This window comes from Microcaecilia unicolor, chromosome 2 (assembly GCF_901765095.1).
Source record: "Microcaecilia unicolor chromosome 2, aMicUni1.1, whole genome shotgun sequence".
NCBI lineage: Eukaryota > Metazoa > Chordata > Amphibia > Gymnophiona > Siphonopidae > Microcaecilia > Microcaecilia unicolor.
Window position 1 is genome coordinate 638,301,265 of NC_044032.1, and position 14,476 is coordinate 638,315,740.

Here is a 14,476-nt window from a genome sequence, read left to right on the forward strand (position 1 = left end):
ACACTGGGAAAAGACCAAGGGTCCATCGAGCCCAGCATCCTGTCCACGACAGCGACCAATCCAGGCCAAGGGCACCTGGCGAGCTTCCCAAACGTACAAACATTCTATACATGTTGTTCCTGGAATTGTGGATTTTTCCCAAGTCCATTTAGCAGTGGTTTAAGGACTTGTCCTTTAGGAAACCGTCTAACCCCCTTTTAAACTCTGCCAAGCTAACCGCCTTCACCATGTTCTCCGGCAACGAATTCCAGAGTTTAATTACACGTTGGGTGAAGAAAAATTTTCTCCGATTTGTTTTAAATTTACTACACTGTAGTTTCATCGCATGCCCCCTAGTCCTAGTATTTTTGGAAAGCGTGAACAGACGCTTCACATCCACCTGTTCCACTCCACTCATTATTTTATATACCTCTATCATGTCTCCCCTCAGCCGTCTCTTCTCCAAGCTGAAAAGCCCTAGCCTCCTTAGTCTTTCTTCATAGGGAAGTCGTCCCATCCCCGCTATCATTTTAGTCGCCCTTCGCTGCACCTTTTGTGCGTCTAATGAACAAAGAATTTTTGGTGCTGCTTTTACCATGCATGAAAGCAGTGACCAAAAGCCCTATGCAAACAAGCTTGCTAATATTAAAACGAGGCCATTAGCAATCCCCTCCAATGCTCAGAGAAACGGTGCACAAAAACCCCATGCCCTACCGAGTAAAACCTACCGACAGCTCCGTTGCTGTCGGTAGTCTTGCAAGAGCGGTTTGATTTTGAGAGCATACATATTAGCCTTCTCCTCAAGTCACTTCATTGGCTTCCTAACCACTTCCGCATACAGATCAAACTCCTCTTACTGACTTACAAGTGCATTCATTCTGCAGCTCCTCAGGACCTCTCCACACTTACCTCTCCCTACACTTCTCCCCAGCAACTTCATTCATCGGGTAAATCACTCTTATCTGTACCCTTCTCCTCCTCTGCCAACTCCAGACTCAGTTCCTTTTATCTTGCTGCACCATATGCCTAGAATAGATTTCCTGAGCCGGAACGTCAAACTCCATCTCTGGCCATCTTCAAATCTAGGTTAAAAACCCATCTTTTTGAAGCTGTTTTTAACTCCTAACCCCTATTCTCTCGTTCAGTACCCATGTCTGTTGTGTCATTCCCACTTTAAGTAATTCCCTTATCTCTTATTTGTCCTGTTTGTCTGTCCTGATTAGATTGTAAGCTCTGTCAAGCAGGGTCTGTCTCTTACATGTTCAAGTGTACAGCGCTACGTACGTCTAGTAGTGCTATAGAAATGGTAAGTAGTTTGAACATTTAGCCATGCATCATAACACGGAGAAAACATGGTTGCATGGCACATATCCCCAAACCAGTTCTGCTGTCCGAACATTGCTAAACAGCTTTTGCTCCTCAATCACTGCGTCAATCTCCAGACTTCCCCTCCCCCCCCCCCCCCCCCGGCTAGGCCTAGAGTCCATAAAAATGTAACCGGAGTAAGGGGCAGAATAAAGTCCAGGATTTGCTGTGCCCGTTGACTGGGCAGTCACACAAGTGCTGTGTCTACCGCACAGTACTTGTGGGCATGCGCCAGTTTGTATAAAAATTTGCATGCTGTTAGTGTTGGGTATTGGTGGGTATTTCATTTTTGTTGTGACAGGTGGTATTTTCTGGCACTGTTCCTTACAGTGCTGGAGTTCTGTGCATCCCCCCCCCCCCCCCCCCCCCACACACACACAGTCAAATGCAAGGATGCATTTTAATAAGGATAGCATTCTGAGGCCTGATAGGGGTTGTAGATATGGGACATGCTGGACATGAATCCCAAATGACAGGTCTGCTATGGCAGCCAGACAGCACTGAGTAAAGCTAGGCCTCACAGTACAGGTCAAGAAGGCAAGTCACTGAGAAGCAAGTAAACAAGTGTGACACAGAATCTCGTGTCCTTTTTTGCTTGTGAAAGAGCAAAGTCAGCTGACATGGAGAAATAATGAAAATATGCTTTGCAGAAGAATATGCTTGGGAGGCGGGGATAGTGCTGGGCAGACTTACATGGTCTGTGCCAGAGCCGGTGGTGGGAGGCGGGGCTGGTGGTTGGGAGGCGGGGATAGTGCTGGGCAGACTTACACGGTCTGTGCCCTGAAAAGGACAGGTACAAATCAAGGTAAGGTATACACAAAAAGTAGCACATATGAGTTTATCTTGAAGGGCAGACTGGATGGACCATGCAGGTCTTTTTCTGCCGTCATTTACTATGTTACTATGTAACTCTGCTTATCTAAGGGGAATTTTCCATTAACCTCTGTAAACCACGGAAGCAGGTGGGCGGAGAAACACAAATATAGTTACTGGGAAGATGATTTTGCAAACAAGTATGACTTTGTTGATCATAAGTAAAAATGCTATAACATGATGATTTGCAATTATAGTTTAATGAACCTTAATGAACCAGTAACCCCAATGAAATATGCATTGACATGATGATTTTGCATTTCCAATGATAAGTATATGGGACATGAAGTTATAAAAGTTAGAACCATGGACCAAAGTAGCCAGAGAACTAATATCAGTGGTCACGCTTGTGTCACGGTTAGTCTCTCATATGAGAATTGATTGTACTACTCAGCTTATCTGATTATATCCTGTATCCTTGCTTGGTAAGTGAAATAAATAATGATTATTCTCATATATCCGTAGCCTTCTGAATCTTTTTGTCTCCTCACTTAGTGGGTGTTATTATTGCCTGAAATGGTGGACACTCTAGGAGGTGATGGGTAATTTGTAATTTAGTTATTTGTTACACAGGGTGCAGATTTTGAACACAATACATTCTTTCATTGGGAGCCAGTGTAGTTTTTCTCGTAGAGGTTTTGTGCTTTCGAATCTCGTTTTTCCAGATATGAGCCTGGCTGCTGTCTTTTGAGCAGTATGGAGTTTCTTTATGATTTGTTCTTTGCATCCCACATAGATTCCATTGCAGTAGTCAAGATGGCTTAGTACCATAGATTGTACCAAGTTGCAAAATATTTTCCTTGGGGAAAAAAGGTTTCACTCGTTTGAGCTTCCACATTGAGTGGAACATTTTCTTTGTTGTAGCGGCTCTCTAGTGTGAGGTTTCGGTCGATTGTGACTCCAACAATTTTCAGGCTGGCTGATATAGGGAGGGTGCAATCTGGGGTGGTTACGTTGGTGGGTTTATATGTGTTATATTGGGATGAGAGGATGAGACTGTGTGTTTTTTGTGTGTTAAGTTTTAGTTGAAATGCGTTTGCCCATGAGTTCATGATGTTTAAGCTGAGTTTGATTTCTTTGGTGATTTCTGTTAGATCATGTTTGTAAGGGATGTACTGTATATTGTGACATCGTCTGCAATTTATATGAACGGGTGAATTAGATTGTAAGCTCTGTCGAGCAGGGACTGTCTCTTCATGTTCAAGTGTACAGCGCTGCGTACGTCTAGTAGCGCTATAGAAATGATAAGTAGTAGTAACCCCACTGGCAGCAGTACAGTTACAGGAATCCCAATCAGCTTAGAGCAACGATTTTCAACCCAGTCCACGGGGCACACCCAGCCAGTTGGGGTTTTCAGAATATCCCCTATCCTGAAAACCCCGACTGGCTTGGTTGAAAAGTTCTGGCTTAGAGGGAACAGTGCCCATGGGTATGCCCTATTACTTGTGTGTACTATGTACTATGCCACTTAAGTGTACCCTTATATATATATATATATATATATATATATATATATATATATATATATATATATATATATTTAAACTTATATCCTGCCTAATAAAACTAAGGGCCCTGTTTACTAGGCTGTGTTATAGGCGCATTAGCATTTTAAACTTGCGTTAACCATGTATGCGCCTACAATATCCCTATAGGCACCTACACGGTTAGCACACATGCTAATTGTAGGTGCAATAAAAACAGGACCCTCAGTAATAATCAATAAAAAAAACATGGAAAACAAGCCAGCAGATCAGTATAAATTCCAAAAAGACTTTATTGAAGTCTTCGGTATCTTCAATATAGTCTTTTTGGATATTATACTGATCTGCTGGCTTGTTTTCCACGTTGGATTTTGCAGATCAGTTGCCTTGTTGTTTTCTGGGACAATCAATAAAAACATACATAATTGCAACAGTGCAACAACAAAGACATAAAATATAGCCGCTCTCTTTTCATCAAAACATCACAGTTTAAATTCCCTGAAAAGCTTGCACAACCGGAAGTGTTTTTAATGCCTTTTTGAATTGTAAAATGGAAGAGTAGAATCGCAAAGGACCGAGAAGAGCATTCCATAACACTAGACCAGCATTAAAAAAAACAGCAACACTTTTACAGGTAACAGAGTAATGTATGTGCTTCAAATCTGTTCTACACAATTAAATGAAGTAAAAAAATTCACTAAAACAGTGTTCGGTATTCTTATAGACCCTTCAAAATTGAATCAATAAGGCTTCTTCTATATTTGTACTTCTTAATGTTTAATGTTAAACTTTTCAATGTTTAATTATAGAATAATTTTGAGAATAATTTTTTTTAAATCGGGAGGGAAAAGCCTCAGAAATATCCAGCTATCCATAGACATTTCACCTGTTCTCATTGATCTTTGGCTTAAAAAAACTTTACTCATTTTTAATATGTTTATTTGCTTTAAAACAAAAAAAACAGATCTCTTAGCTTTTGCCTCTGTTTATAACTCTCCTCCATTGGCCGCTGTTTTGCGGTGCCAGAACCGTGGCATCGGGGGGGGGGGGGGGGGGGTCATAAATCTTCTCCAGAGAGCTACAAAATGAAACAATAAACATCCATCAACATTTATTTTATTTTATTTATTGTTCACTTATATCCCACATTTTCCCACTCATGCAGGCACAATGTGGCTTACAAACATTAAATAAAATACAGAATAGGAAAACTTAGAAGAATATACAAGGAGTATGCAGGGGGAGAAGCATCTAACAGGGTGAACTAGCAGGGTAGGAGCCAGGGAGGGTGCATCAAGCAGCGGTATAAAGTGAGGAGTAGGTCTTGGCAAAGAAGTAGATCTTCAACAACTTCTTGAAGAGGGCGTGGTCCGCTTGAGTTTTAAGGTGTTGCGGGAGAGAATTCCAGTGCTTCAAAGTTTGTTTTATTATTCATCTTCTATAATTACAACCAATGTACTTACTGTTCCTAGGTTCAATCACTGCATACTGAGCACTTTTTCAAAATGGTGGCTTGGTGTTTGGAGCCAATATTGAAGCTACATTTCCTCCAGTCAAGAAGCAGTGTAAAACTGGCCCCTAATGGGCACCATAGATGTCAGTCAGTACTGCATACAATCCCATTGGCTGAAAACAATGGAGCTTCAGTAGAAATAATTCCACTCAATACATGAATTTAAACCCCTGGACTACAAAGTATTCAGAAGGAATGGATCCTAAGGAGCTTAGCCGAGATTGGGTGGCAGAGTCGGTGGCGGGAGGCGGGGATGGTGATGGGCAGACTTATACGATCTATGCCAGAGCTGGTGGTGGGAGGTGGGACTGGTGGTTGGGAGGTGGGGATGGTGCTGGGCAGACTTATACAGTTTGTGCCAGAACCGGTGGTGAGAGGCGGGGCTGGTGGTTGGGAGGCGGGGATAGTGCTGGACGTATACGGTCTGTGCCCTGAAAAGGACAGGTACAAATCAAGGTAAGGTATACACAAAAAGTAGCACATATGAGTTTATCTTGTTGGGCAGACTGGATGGACCGTACAGGTCTTTTTCTGCCGTCATCTACTATGCAATTTAAAAATCCACTGCTGCTCTCTTTGCAATCGACAGTCTTCCCCTCTGATGTCTTCAGTCCCCCGATCTATGGTGAAACACCTCAAATCATCAAACATATGCTCATGTATAATACAATCTTCAGCTATGGGTTATTATTTGATCTTTCTGTTTAGGGTGCTCCAATGTTCTATCAGTCATGTTTTCAGCTTCTTGAATGTCTGTCCTACATACATTTTTAAACATAAATATTGTATAATATAAAACTACAAAATCTGAATGGCATGTAGTAAAATGTCTCAGTATATATTCTTTACAATCTTCCAGAGATTTTACCTGCTAATTCCATCTTGGATGCACTAGCGTTGTGAAGAGAACCCCAGTTGATTAGACCCTGAAGCAGCAGCGATATGAAAGATTGTTGTGAAACGCTAGCCATCATCGGTCATGGAGGACTTTTGAATCCTGAATCTGGCTCATATGAGATGAATGAAGCTGAGTCTGATAAGTGTGCACAAACATTTGCTCAGTTGCAAGCCGAGTTTCACATTCCCAACTCTCAATTACTACATTGGTATCAACTGTGTAGTGTTATTAATTCCAAAAAAATGGAACTTAAGTGGTGTAGCGAACAACATAGTTCTCACTGGCTTTGCTAATAATCAGTGTAGGCAGCAACATACAACCTCATTGTTTTATAAGGTCATGCGGTCCAATATTGCTGTATCACGTAGTTCCACGCAGCCTATATGGGAATTCGATCTCAAAGATACATTGTCTGTTGCTCAATGGTCTCGTGTTTGGTCGTCCGGTCCAAGGGCTTCCTTGTCGGCTGCCATAACACAATCTCTTTTCTTCATGTATCACAGGGCTCTTTGGGCGCCTAGAAAGAGCAAGTTGTCTGGGTCCTCTAAGAGTGATTTGTGTTGGTCATGCAAAGCAGCTACTGGAACCCTGATACATCTTTTGCTTGAATGTCCTAATCTTGTATTATTTTGGTCAGATGTCTGGGATAAACTAAAAGAGATTTTGGGTTTCAAGACTCTTTTCTGCCCAAATATGTAATCTGGAAATCTATTTGTATTCCATTTTTATTTTCAGAAAATGATAAACTACTGTTTGATTTCTTGGTTTCTGTTGCCTTGAAACTCATAATATCGCATTTGAAAGGACAATTCTCAAGTTAACACTGTTGTCTGGTGGAATTGGATTTTACTCTACAAAAAATATGAGCAGACTGTACTGCCTTCTATGCATGGCCATCAATCTGGTCTTCAGAAATGGAGCACTTTAGATCTTTTCCTCTCGCCTACGAGTTGACTTTTTGTTATGAACTCAGATTTGTGTATTTTAGTGTGTATTTTGTTTTGTTGTACTTTGGTACATGTGTTTCTTTCAGTCTGTATGCTGTGTTTTTAAAAAAGATTTATTAAAAAAAGGAACTGTTATATTGTGCATTGTGCACTAATGTTCAAGTGAAGATGTTTGACACAATTTATGGGTATTTTGATTTTGGTTTCAAGGCTTTCAAGTTGGGACTCTACACTGAAAAATGGAAGTTTTTTGGCCAATGATGAAGAGTGGATCCTTATGATCAATACAGCTATTTAGGTCAGTGCTGACCTGGAACTCTTTCCTTCCTTTTTAGTTGAGTTTTCCTCTTTTGCTCTTTAGTGGAATTTTTTGTTTATTGTTTAGAGTTTTTTTATGTTTCCACGCCCATTTTGAGTTTTGTAGTAGATTCTAAATAGTAATTTGTGTGTATAAAACAAACTGGAGAAAATATTTTTTCACTCAGCGCATAATTGAATTTGTTGCTGGAAGATATGGAAAAAGCAGATAGAGTAGTTGAGTTAAAAAGGGTTAGACAAGATCCTGGATGAACAGTCCACAAACCTTTATTATAGTAGACCTGGAGAAAGCTACTTCGCATTCCTGGGAGTAAACCACTTAGAATCTAGCCCTTATTGGGATCCTGTCAGGTAGAGTGGCCACTGCTGGAAACAGAAAAATGTGCTTGAAGGACTTTGTTCTAACCCAAGATGGTAATTCTTATGCTCTTATATTCATCTGCCAAAACCTAATTCTGCAAATATTGTATATGAACAGGTTGCTGTAATATTATTCTTGTACAGTGTTGTTGTTTTTTTTCACATAAATAAATAACATGTAGAAAGATCTTTCTGCTGACAAAGAGTCTATTGAATAGAAGTTCTCCGTTCAATTCTTTTAAATTAAATCTCAAGTATATTACACAGTTATATTAATGCTTCCTGCATCGGAAACCAATATGCACATGTATTTTAATATTTTCAGAACATGGTCCATTCAACAAATGTTTAACCTATAGAAATGGGAAAACTTCTTAGTGTTGCGTTTATTTACTGGGTTCAAAAATATATATGTATAACCCATATTAACCCTGAAAGTAACCTAAATCAATCAGGCTTACAGGTGATTGCCTAACTTTCAGAAGTCTTCTAAAAACACATTTCTTCAGTCTGGTCTTTCTGAATAAAAAAAAATCTATTTGAATTTTACCCACATCCTTTTCTTAATCTTGTTTCATCCTTTTTTTCCCCATCTAGTCCTGCCTAATTATGCTCTCACCAATCCACCCTTAATTATTTGTTTGTCCTTGAGATAGGCTAAATCCCTGGTTACTTACTGCACATGTGTTAATTTGCTTCTTGACGTTATTGTAATTTGTGTTATATTGTGTACATTATTATGTTTTATTCACTTAGGGGGTCTTTTACTAAAGCTTGACTTATCTACAGCAGTGCCCATTTTATGCCTCTGGGCCCTGCTGCAGATAACTCGAGCTAAACTTTAGTAAAAGACCCTCCCTTCTTGTCTGTTTCTAAGCCACATTGAACTTGAGTCTATTTTGAGCTAATGTAGGCTATAAATGCAATAAATAAATAAATAAATAAGGGGCCCTTTTACTATGCCGCGACATGTCTATGCGCACCCAACGTACGCCAAAATGGAGTTATCACCCAGCTACCGTGTGGCTCTTGCGGTAATTTCATTTTTGGCACGCGTCTGATACATGCGTCCGAAAAATCATTTTAATTTTCAGATGTGAATATTGGATGCGTGTAGGTCACTACCGCCCAGTTACCGCATGAGACTTTACCGCTAGGTCAATGGCTGGTGGTAAAGTCTCAGACCCAAAATGAATGCGCAGCAGTTTTCATTTGGCCTAATTTCCATTTTCGGCAAAAAGGCATTTTTTACAGGTGCGCTGAAAATTGATTCTGCGTGGGCCCAAAAACATGTCTACGCTACCGCGGGCCATTTTTCAGTGCACCTTTGTAAAAGGGCCCCTGATTACATACATACTCTTATGCTGATGATATGTTTTTGCTAATTCCAATTAAGAATGGACTGAGTGACATTTCATCGATGGCTGTATCTTGTATCTCTAAAATTAATCATTACAGTCTTATCCATGGATTTAAATTGAATATTGATAAGACTAAACTACTATGATTCAGGGCCGCCGAGAGACTGAGCCGGGCCCGGGGCAAGGCCGTGCCCCCACCCCCCCCATGATTGCCGTCCCCCCTAGGATCGCCATTGCCCTGCCCCCCCAACCCCTCAATCGCTACTTCTGTCACCTCCCTCTCCTGCTCCCAGGCTGCCGGCGCCGCAGTTCCCAGTCTCCACCTACCTACTCTCTTCTCCCTTCTGCCTGCCATCCAACCTCCTTCCTTTAAATTTAAAAAAATAATCTCTAAAACAGCAGGCACTGCGCTTTCTGTGCGAAAGCGGCAGTTTGCCTCAGGCGGGCCTTCTCTCACTGTGTCCCGTCCTTGCGGAAATAGGAGTTACATCAGAGGAGGGCGGGACACAGTGAGGGAAGGCCCACCCAAGGCGATCTGCTGCTTTCGCAGAGAAGGCGCTGCACCTGCAGCTTTAGAGATTTTTTTAAATGCAGGGGATCGGATGACAGACAGAAGGAAGCTGAGGGTAGGCAGGTGGAGATGGGACTATGGCGTCAGGGCCGGTCTTAACAAGTGCGGGGCCCTATGCAGACCAATTTGGTGGGGCCCCATCCTAGCCCCGCCTACCCTAGCCCCGCCCCCACCCTAGCTCCACCCCATTGATAAGATTATTCCATTTTTAGAACATTTTTTTATTTACAAAATTTCAAATAAAGACAAATGAAGCTAAACTTGTACAAAAAAACACCTGATTGAAATAATAAGCACAATGCTATCATGAAACCTCCCCTCCCCAGAAATTATTCAGTTCACTACAATTAGTAGCGGGCCCAAGCCGGGGGTGGATGCTGCGCCGGTGGTGGCGGGAACGGAGTGGCCGAGCCGCGGGAATAGGGATCATCTCAGGCGACTAAGGCGAGCAGCGGCGGAGGTCGGAGCAGAGGCACAAGTGAGGCAGAGTTGAGGCGCTGCGCGGGGCCCCCTTAGGCGTGCCGTGCGGGGCCCCCTTAGGCGCGGGGCCCTATGCGGTCGCCTTGGTCGCCTCTGCCTAAGACCGGCCCTGTATGGCATCAGCTGTTTGGGAGCAGGAGAGGGTGAGAGTAGGGTTACCATATGGCTCCAGAAAAAGGAGGACGGATTGAGCCAGCCGGGTTTTACTTCCATTGCTTTCCATTGAAAGCAATGGAAGTAAAACCCGGCTGGCGCAATTGCTTTCCATTGAAAGCAATGGAAGTAAAACCCGGCTGGCTCAATCCGTCCTCCTTTTTCTGGAGCCATATGGTAACCCTAGGTGAGAGACTCTAACGCCAGGCCCTCCTTGGTGGCCCGGGCGCGGGAAATTTTGCCCTCTCTGCCCCCCCTCTCGGTGGCCCTGCTATGATTAGATAGAAATATTTATTCTGTTCCTGATTCTATAACTATTTCTGATAGTCTTTCCTTAAAGGTCAATAAAACGTCAAAGGTTCTTGGTGTCATTTTGGACACCACTCTCTCTTGAACTTCAAGTAAATCATATTAGAAAAGGAATGGAAAACAAAAATGAGGATGTTATATTGCCTTTGTATCGCACCATGGTGTGACTGCACCTCGAATATTGTGTTCAATTCTGGACGCCACATCTCAAAAAAGATATAGTGGAATTAGAAAAGGTGCAGAGAAGGGCGACAAAAATGATAAAGGGGATGGAATGACTTTCCTATGAGGAAAGGCTAAAGCGGCTGGCGCTCTTCAGCTTGGAGAAAAGACGGCTGAGGGGAGATAATATAGAGGCCTATAAAATAATGAGTGGAGTAGAAAGGGTAGATGTGAAGCGTCTTTTCCGCTTTCCAAAAATACTAGGACTAGGGGGCATTCAATGAAGCTACAAATTAGTAAATTTAAAACAAATCGGAGAAACTTTTTCTTCACTCAGCGTGTAATTAAACTCTGGAATTCGTTGCCAGAGAATGTGGTAAAGGTGGTTAGCTTAGCAGAGTTTAAAAAAGGTTTGGACGGCTTCCTAAAAAAAAAAAGTCCATAGACCATTATTAAATGGACTTGGGGAAAATCCACTATTTCTGGGATAAGCAGTATAGAATGTTTTGTTTTGGGGATCTTGCCAGGTATTTGTGACCTGGATTGGCCACTGTTGGAAACAGGATGCTGGGCTTGATGGACCTATTTTTCTATGATTACCCATTTTTCTATTGTAAAACCACTACTAAATGGACTTGGAAAAAATCCACAATTCCAGGAATAACATGTATAGAATGTTTGTACGTATGGGAAGCTTGCCAGGTGCCCTTGCCTGGATTGGCCGCTGTCGTGGACAGGATGCTGGGCTCGATGGACCCTTGGTCTTTTCCCAGTGTGGCATTATTTATGTACTTATGAACTTTGGTCTTTCCAGGTATGGCAATACTTATGTACTTATGTACTTATATTACACAAGATGTATTTTTCAAACTTACATCAGTTACATCAAATTTGTCATTTTTTTCCTGCTCATCATTTTGCTACCTTGGTTCAGGCTGTCATATTATGGGCTCCTTTTATGGCGCTGAGGCAAAGGGAGGCCTACGATGGCATCAGCGTGTGCTTTTGATGATCACCGAGGCCCCCTTTTACCGTAGCGTGTAAAAGTCAGGTCTTTGTTTTTTTTTCAGGAAATGGCTCTGTAGCAAGTGAAGAACTTGCTGCATGGCCATTTCGGGGGTGGGGAGGGGGAAGCATTTACCACCACCCATTGAGTTGGTCATAAGGGTTCCCGCACTAACCCAGTGGTAACCGGTCAGCGCACGTAACTGTCCAATTACTGCCGGGTACACACTGGCACTGCAAACATATTTTTTTCTGTAGAAGTGGATATGATGCGTGCTGGGGGTGGGAACGATCACCAGGAAGCTATGGTAGCCTAGTGGTACTTCCCCTTTAGCGAGAAGTAAGCTCGCATTGGGCTTATCATCTCTTTGTAAAAGGACCCTTATCTCATTTAAATATTATAATATTTTATATCTATCCATTACTGTTAAAACTTTGTTCAGAATTACATATCTTGCAAAATACTGCAGCGAAATTGATATTGAGACTTAAACGATTGCATAATGCTTCTTCAGCTCTTATTGGGAGGTGGGGATGGTGCTGGGCAGACTTATACGGTCTGTGCCAGAGCCGGTGGTGGGAGGCGGGACTGGTGGTTGGGAGGCGGGGATAGTGCTGGGCAGACTTATACGGTCTGTGCCCTGAAGAACACAGGTACAAATCAAAGTAGGGTATACACGAAATTAGCACATATGAGTTATCTTATCTTGTTGGGCAGACTGGATGGACCGTGCAGGTCTTTTTCTGCTATCATCTACTATGTTACTATCGTATGTTATATTGGCTCCCATTTCAAGCCCGTGTTTTGTTGAAATTGTCCTGTATAATATTCAAAATGATTGATGGCTTTGTTCTTGTTTATATTCTTGATTTTTATTTCATTTCAGACTGTTAATAGCTTTGCTAGAACTAGGGATCCATTTCGCTTGATGCTGCTTTCTTTCTTAGGAGTCAGATACAAGCGTTATCTTTAGGCTTCTTGAGTTTTTCAAGCTCCTCGTTTTTGGTCATCTCTTCTATTAGAACAACGCTCTTTGGGTTCTTATTACTCTTTTCACAAAAATCTGAAAACTGTTTTTTGTTTAAGAAATTTTTGGATTAATTTTGTTATATTATTCTTTGTTACCCACTTTGAACCACTTGATGCAGAAGTTAGCAGGATACGAGAGCTGTATTACACTTTGAAACCGCTATCTGAAACCTAGGAGACTACCTTGAAACAGCACTATGCGAAACATGGATCTATGTTGGTGACATTGGGTCTCCGTCACATATTAGTGTTGACTGCTGAAAAGCTAAGTACTATATTAATATCTAAAGATGAAATTTTAAAGTCTAAGAGAAATGAGATAAATAGCTATTACTTTGAAAACTTAACTAAAATATCTAAAAAATTGAAAAAAATATGGGACATAGGAGGATCATGCTACCGCCTCCTTGTTCAAAATGCTTGGCTCATAAATAGCCACTTCAGAGGTGGGCAGTTGTATCAGATGTCTCTTTAACAAACGCCTTGGTTGATTACTAATGAAGTTATAATTGAACTGGTATGATATTGAAGCTGAGTATATTGTGTATTTGCCATAACAAAACTCTGTACTCTACCAATTATATCTGACATCTTGTAATGACTATGACATAACAAAACTCTTTAAGCCACATTGAGCCTGCAAATAGGTGGGAAAACGTGGGATACAAATGCAATAAATAAATAAAATAAAATAAATAAAAATTGGTAGATATTTACTCCCTTCATCCTTAAACTAGTTATATGCCGGTATATCACTACATTCCTAAAATCAGGCATGATTCTTGGGCGTAAGCAGTATTCTATAAACCATGCCTACCTTTAAGTGCAGCTTATACAATAGCACTTTTTTTGGCACCAATTTTGTTGGTGTCATATCTAGACTCTAGCTCTGAATGCTTTCAGAACTGAAATATGCAAGTTCAATGATTACAACAGAGAATCAGTTAAGTCCACTTTGAACCCCTTTGGAAGTTAAATTGTATAAATGATAGATTATGATCAATAATGTTTATGAAAGGTTCCTTATATGTGGGTATGTATAACAGGCATGAAAATCATGGAAGACTCCATTTTCCAACCATTCTTGGAATCCTTAAAACAGACAAGAAAGCCAACAACTGTCCCTCCTAGATACCTTGTAAATAGCAGATCTTCGCTTCAAGAATGGAAGAGAGAAGTAGGGTTGGGCAACAAACATTCAGCAGCCAGATGCAGATAAAACAATGCTTTATTGACAAAGCACCTTATGAAAAAGGACCCAACGTGGGACCATGTTTCGGAGGTGAAACCGCCTGCCTCAGAGGTCATATGCTTTCTCAGCTGCAAAACGTGCTGTATAAACACAGCAATAAAGTATAATTCTTGTACAGAATGAAAAGGAAGAACTCCAAATTGCAAGGAGTGCCATGTTTCTGGAATTTTCGACCTCTGTGCATAAAGGCCACGATGAATCAGAACCTCAAATATCATTTTGTGCAGACCTATATATAACCCTCAAGAGCAGCAAATGTAAACATTTCTTTTTTTTTTTCTCACTGATATCACTGACTATCTCGTTTATTTAACCACTAAATCACAGTATCATGTACCACTTATAATGATGTGCATTAAAAGATATAACATTAAAGAGGTAAGGAGGATGGCAAGAGGTTGATTAGGGACTGGTTA

The 14,476-nt window shown here is 41.3% G+C and overlaps 1 long non-coding RNA gene across 1 annotated transcript; it reads left to right on the top strand.

The window, feature by feature from the left end:
- Nucleotides 1-1,845: 1,845 nt before the first annotated feature.
- LOC115462730 lies at nucleotides 1,846-14,060 on the top strand. The gene is made up of 3 exons (XR_003940935.1): nucleotides 1,846-1,925; nucleotides 3,312-3,316; nucleotides 14,049-14,060. It is a non-coding gene; the product is annotated as an uncharacterized LOC115462730 (long non-coding RNA).
- Nucleotides 14,061-14,476: the final 416 nt, after the last annotated feature.